Source organism: Garra rufa, unplaced genomic scaffold (genome assembly GCF_049309525.1).
Source record: "Garra rufa unplaced genomic scaffold, GarRuf1.0 hap1_unplaced_002, whole genome shotgun sequence".
Classification (NCBI taxonomy): Eukaryota; Metazoa; Chordata; class Actinopteri; order Cypriniformes; family Cyprinidae; genus Garra; species Garra rufa.
In genome coordinates, this window is record NW_027394277.1 from 6,805,553 (window position 1) to 6,811,552 (window position 6,000).

At 38.4% G+C, this 6,000-nt stretch overlaps 1 protein-coding gene and 4 non-coding genes across 5 annotated transcripts in view; all 5 read right to left on the reverse strand.

Annotated features, from left to right (window-relative positions):
* Nucleotides 1-6,000, reverse strand: part of LOC141305341 (uncharacterized) — a 587,365-nt gene that overhangs the window by 102,221 nt on the left and 479,144 nt on the right. The window lies entirely within an intron of this gene.
* LOC141305637 (5S ribosomal RNA) lies at nucleotides 4,239-4,357 on the reverse strand. The gene has a single exon (XR_012344600.1). It is a non-coding gene; the product is annotated as a 5S ribosomal RNA (ribosomal RNA).
* On the reverse strand, nucleotides 4,442-4,560 carry LOC141307770 (5S ribosomal RNA). The gene has a single exon (XR_012346697.1). It is a non-coding gene; the product is annotated as a 5S ribosomal RNA (ribosomal RNA).
* Nucleotides 5,362-5,480, reverse strand: LOC141307771 (5S ribosomal RNA). The gene has a single exon (XR_012346698.1). It is a non-coding gene; the product is annotated as a 5S ribosomal RNA (ribosomal RNA).
* Nucleotides 5,565-5,683, reverse strand: LOC141305612 (5S ribosomal RNA). Its single transcript, XR_012344577.1, has one exon. It is a non-coding gene; the product is annotated as a 5S ribosomal RNA (ribosomal RNA).

Sequence of the window (6,000 nt, forward strand, 5' to 3'; positions counted from 1 at the left end):
AAAACTCCTTAAAACCTCAAATAAATACCCGTGCTCAACCCTATCAAAAGCTTTTTCAAAATCCAAACTAATTATATATCCTTCTTCATTTTTTTCTTTCATGTACCATATCGTGTCCCTTATACTCATTGTTATGTCGGCTATATCTCTTCCTTTGACTCCATATGCTTGGTTTGTTTTAATTATACTTGGCATTACTTCCTTTAATCTGTTTGCTAAAACCTTCGCTAAAATCTTAAGATCTGTATTCAACATCGTGATTGGTCTGTAGTTTTTTAGATCTACTTTTTCTCCTTTCCTTTTATATATCAATTTCATTAACCCCATCCTTGTTCTTTCATTAATCTCTTCCTTTTCAAAAATTTCTTTAAAAACCTCATTTAAAATCTTTGTTAAAACTTCTTTAAAACAAACATAAAATTCAGTTCCCAAACCATCTATTCCTGGACTTTTCTTTTTATTCAGTTGATTTATTGCTCTTTCAATCTCGTCTTCCCTGATTTCTTGGTCACATTCTTTTTTATGTTCCTCACTTACTTTTGCTTTTATCTGATTCAACAGTTCCTTTTTTTCCTCCTCTTCCACCCCCCTTGCACTAAACAGATCCTCATAAAAATTCTTTATTTCTTTTAAAATCTTTTCATTCCCTTCTACAATTTCCCCATTTTCCCCTCTTATTTCTTTTATCGTTTCAGCTTTCCCTCTCTTTTTTTCCAGATCAAAAAAGAACTTTGTACATTTTTCTCCCTCCACCACATATTTTGCTTTGCTTCTTAACCTCGCCCCCTCATATTCCTTTTCTTCTATTTCTTTCAGTTTCCCCTCCATTTCCTTTATCTTTTGTATGTCTTGAAATTCTTTATTCAGTTCCATTTCCAAACTTTCCTTTATTCCTCTTTCTTTGGATCTTTTGCATTTCTGAATAACACTACAATACCTGATTGAGAATTTTTTGATTAAAAACTTTACACTCTCCCACCATATTCTCTTATCCTCTTCATACATTCCATTTTCCTTTTCTTTTTCTATAATTTCTTTCACTTTTAAAACATAATCTTCATTCTTTAAAATCTGTGTATTTAAAATCCATACTCCCGGACCTCTTTGCATTTGACTCCAGTCCAACTTAAAAGATAAAATCTTATGATCGCTAAAACTTGTTTCTTTGTACTTAATATTTTCTATAAAATTCTCCACATTTCTTGTACATAAAACATAGTCAATTCTAGTTTGGCATACAAACTGCCCTACTATTTGTCTTCTCGAAAATTCTTTTTTCTTTTCATTTCTTTCTCTCCACACATCTATCATATTATTTTCATCCATTAATGCTTTTAATTCTTTTCTTCCTGTATCTGTTTTAAAAACCATTCCTTCAGCCATATCCTGTTTACTAAAAACTGTGTTAAAATCCCCCATCATAATTATTTCTTTATACTTCTTTACAATGTTTCTTAAAACATTAAAAAACTCTTTCTTTTCCTTATCTTCCACTGGTGCATGTACATTTACTAAAATCAAATCTCTTCCTTCATATTTTGTCTCAACTACCAAACATTTCCCCATCTTGTCCTTATACACACTTTTACTCACTTTAAAAACATCGTCCTTCATTAAAAAAGCCACACCTCTCCCAGCCCGCCCATCTCCATTATTATATAAAATACCTCCATCCCATCTCTTTTTATAATCATTCATCACATTTTCTCTCCAGTTTGTTTCTTGTAATGCAACAATGTCTTCCCTTTTACATTTTTCTTTTACTTTTTCAAACTTCCTCATGTCCATCAGACCCCTTGCATTAAAAGCAACACAACTTAAAACCATTAAAAGTAAATAAAAAAAATACATAAAAATCATTATTCATCATTTTCTCCCTCCAGGACCCTTAGCACATCAAATCTGTTAGTCTCTGTCATAATCTTTTTTCTTGCACTTTCCAAATTTGGTTTTACCTTCAGTGCTCTCCTTCTTATTTGTCCTTTCCCTCCTCTGTCTTTGTCCATTTTGTCCATCTTTATTCCCTCTTCATTGTCCGTTTCTTTAACTTGATCCAACCTTCCTTGTCCATCTCTCTCCACATCACCCAGAAAAGTATTAAAACTGTCCGACATCTCCATCTCTGTCCATTGAGTGTCCTGCTCCACTGTTTGTTCGTTATTATTAATGTTGTCTTCTCTTCTTTCTCCTTCCTCTCTGCAGCTCGGTCCTCCTTCCGTTTCTTTTTGTTGTAGTCCTTCCTCCTCGTTGTTTCCTTCATGCACCTGTCTGCCCACCTGTTCTTCCCTTCCTCCTTCCTCTCCCTCCATCCAACATTCACATTTATTTAAAACTTCCTGACACCCCGGGCACCTGACAGCATTGCAATCTCGTGCAAAATGTCCCCTCTCCTCACATTTGTAGCACACAAAATTTGGGCATTCTATTAGCAGGTGATCCGGGCTCATGCACAGCCTACAGGTCTTCACCTGATGGCTGTGCATCACCCGGAAGTACTGCGGCCCTTCGGCTGTTTCTAGCCGTGTGCTATATGGCAACGATGCCACTTGCTTGGGGAACCTCACCTTAAGGAACCTTGTTCCATCTTCAATGTCGGTGCCCGGGTAGCGTCTTCTTTTAATTTTGGTAATGGGATCAACTCCCCATCCCTCCAATTTTCCTAAAATTTCTTTGTCATCCAGGTAGACAGGCAGGTGCATGAAGGAAACAACATAATCCCTGTTTTGTAGATTTTTTACTTCACAGTCCACTCCTTTTATTCTTAGTCCATCAATTAGTTTTTCACACGTTTCTTCTTTTTCCATTGTCAGTTCGTATTCTTTCCCTTGTCTTGGTCTTAGTGCTAAAATTTTGCCATGTCCACATTGTTCCGTTACAGCTTTAATAATGTCCTCCGCTCTCACCCCAATCACATTCTCCACATTCACAATCACTGTAGCTTCCTTTAAATATTGTCGCTCAACAAACTTTTCTCTTACTTCCTGTTTTTTTCCATTTGTAGCTCGTGGTCGTTTATCCAGTCCAATGTCGTTTGCCGTGCGTGTTCCTCCTGCCAGTCCAGTCTCGTTTGCCGTGCATGTTGCTCCAGCCAGTCCAGTGTCCATTGCCGTGCGTGTTCCTCCTGCCAGTCCAGTGTCGTTTGCCATCCGTCTCTCTCCAGCCAGTTCTGTTTCGTAATCCATTAATCCGTCCGTTTTTTTTTAAAGAAAAATAAGTTAAGAAAAAAAAGGTTTAACCACCCTCCAGCCAGCAAAAATGCTGCTGTTAGGTGGTTTTATAACTGAAAAAAACACAAAAAAACTAACTTAAAGTAAAACCACTCACAAAACAAACAAAAAAAATCAAACACAAAATGGAGGAGAGCCTTCCTCTCCCAACTGCTGCCAACCACTTCCTGTTGCTCTCTAGCGCTCTCAGGTGGCGGTATGGCCATAAGCGAGGGCTGCTCCAAAAAGTGGGCTATTTAAAGATCAGCCTCCGTAAAAGCCAGCATATTATATAAATAGTGAAGAAAAGGCAAAAGCTTACAGCACCTGGTATTCCCAGGCGGTCTCCCATAAAAGTGTAACAATCGGCCTTATCAGCCGAGTTACAAGACTAAAATGGGGTCAGATTTAACTGTGAGAGATGACTAGTGGTTAAAAGAATGAGACATAAAAGAAAATTGGTTTAAATAGATTTGGTGTATTTACAAGGTTCACATAAAAGACTTTAAAACAACACGATAAAACTAGGTAAACTCTGTTAAAAGAATACAGTTCATTTGTCCATACCCTAAAAACAGGTAAACTCTGTTAAAAGAATACAGTTCATTTGTCCATACCCTAAAAACAGTCCAAGAACCCCAGTGTGTTGATAAGTCCAATGTGAGTGTCCACCAGTGTATATACAATCCACAGAAAGTGTAATCCAAAGTTTGCAGGTGGTGAATGGAAAGGTGAGCTCTAAAATTAGCAACTCCTCAATCCAACAGTTTGGTGACTGTCCTTTGTTTGTCATGCTGCTCTCTTATACAGTTGTACTTCCTGCTTCCTGTCATGTGTCTAGTCACATGACAGGCCAACCATCCATTTATTAAAGACACATACACTTAAAATGTTAAGAGTAATAAAATGGCCTAAAAAACATGTAAAACACTTAAAACTCTATAATACATGTAAATGATTGTAATAAATAGAGCGGTAAAACACGTCTTTCTAAAAGCCAGCATATTATATAAATAGTGAAGAAAAGGCAAAAGCTTACAGCACCTGGTATTCCCAGGCGGTCTCCCATCCAAGTACTAACCAAGCCCGACGCTGCTTAGCTTCCGAGATCAGACGAGATCGGGCGCTCTCAGCGCGGTATGGCCATAAGCGAGGGCTGCTCCAAAAAGTGGGCTATTTAAAGATCAGCCTCCGTAAAAGCCAGCATATTATATAAATAGTGAAGAAAAGGCAAAAGCTTACAGCACCTGGTATTCCCAGGCGGTCTCCCATCCAAGTACTAACCAGGCCCGACGCTGCTTAGCTTCCGAGATCAGACGAGATCGGGCGCTCTCAGCGCGGTATGGCCATAAGCGAGGGCTGCTCCAAAAAGTGGGCTATTTAAAGATCAGCCTCCGTAAAAGCCAGCATATTATATAAATAGTGAAGAAAAGGCAAAAGCTTACAGCACCTGGTATTCCCAGGCGGTCTCCCATAAAAGTGTAACAATCGGCCTTATCAGCCGAGTTACAAGACTAAAATGGGGTCAGATTTAACTGTGAGAGATGACTAGTGGTTAAAAGAATGAGACATAAAAGAAAATTGGTTTAAATAGATTTGGTGTATTTACAAGGTTCACATAAAAGACTTTAAAACAACACGATAAAACTAGGTAAACTCTGTTAAAAGAATACAGTTCATTTGTCCATACCCTAAAAACAGGTAAACTCTGTTAAAAGAATACAGTTCATTTGTCCATACCCTAAAAACAGTCCAAGAACCCCAGTGTGTTGATAAGTCCAATGTGAGTGTCCACCAGTGTATATACAATCCACAGAAAGTGTAATCCAAAGTTTGCAGGTGGTGAATGGAAAGGTGAGCTCTAAAATTAGCAACTCCTCAATCCAACAGTTTGGTGACTGTCCTTTGTTTGTCATGCTGCTCTCTTATACAGTTGTACTTCCTGCTTCCTGTCATGTGTCTAGTCACATGACAGGACAACCATCCATTTATTAAAGACACATACACTTAAAATGTTAAGAGTAATAAAATGGCCTAAAAAACATGTAAAACACTTAAAACTCTATAATACATGTAAATGATTGTAATAAATAGAGCGGTAAAACACGTCTTTCTAAAAGCCAGCATATTATATAAATAGTGAAGAAAAGGCAAAAGCTTACAGCACCTGGTATTCCCAGGCGGTCTCCCATCCAAGTACTAACCAGGCCCGACGCTGCTTAGCTTCCGAGATCAGACGAGATCGGGCGCTCTCAGCGCGGTATGGCCATAAGCGAGGGCTGCTCCAAAAAGTGGGCTATTTAAAGATCAGCCTCCGTAAAAGCCAGCATATTATATAAATAGTGAAGAAAAGGCAAAAGCTTACAGCACCTGGTATTCCCAGGCGGTCTCCCATCCAAGTACTAACCAGGCCCGACGCTGCTTAGCTTCCGAGATCAGACGAGATCGGGCGCTCTCAGCACGGTATGGCCATAAGCGAGGGCTGCTCCAAAAAGTGGGCTATTTAAAGATCAGCCTCCGTAAAAGCCAGCATATTATATAAATAGTGAAGAAAAGGCAAAAGCTTACAGCACCTGGTATTCCCAGGCGGTCTCCCATAAAAGTGTAACAATCGGCCTTATCAGCCGAGTTACAAGACTAAAATGGGGTCAGATTTAACTGTGAGAGATGACTAGTGGTTAAAAGAATGAGACATAAAAGAAAATTGGTTTAAATAGATTTGGTGTATTTACAAGGTTCACATAAAAAACTTTAAAACAACACGATAAAACTAGGTAAACTCTGTTAAAAGAAT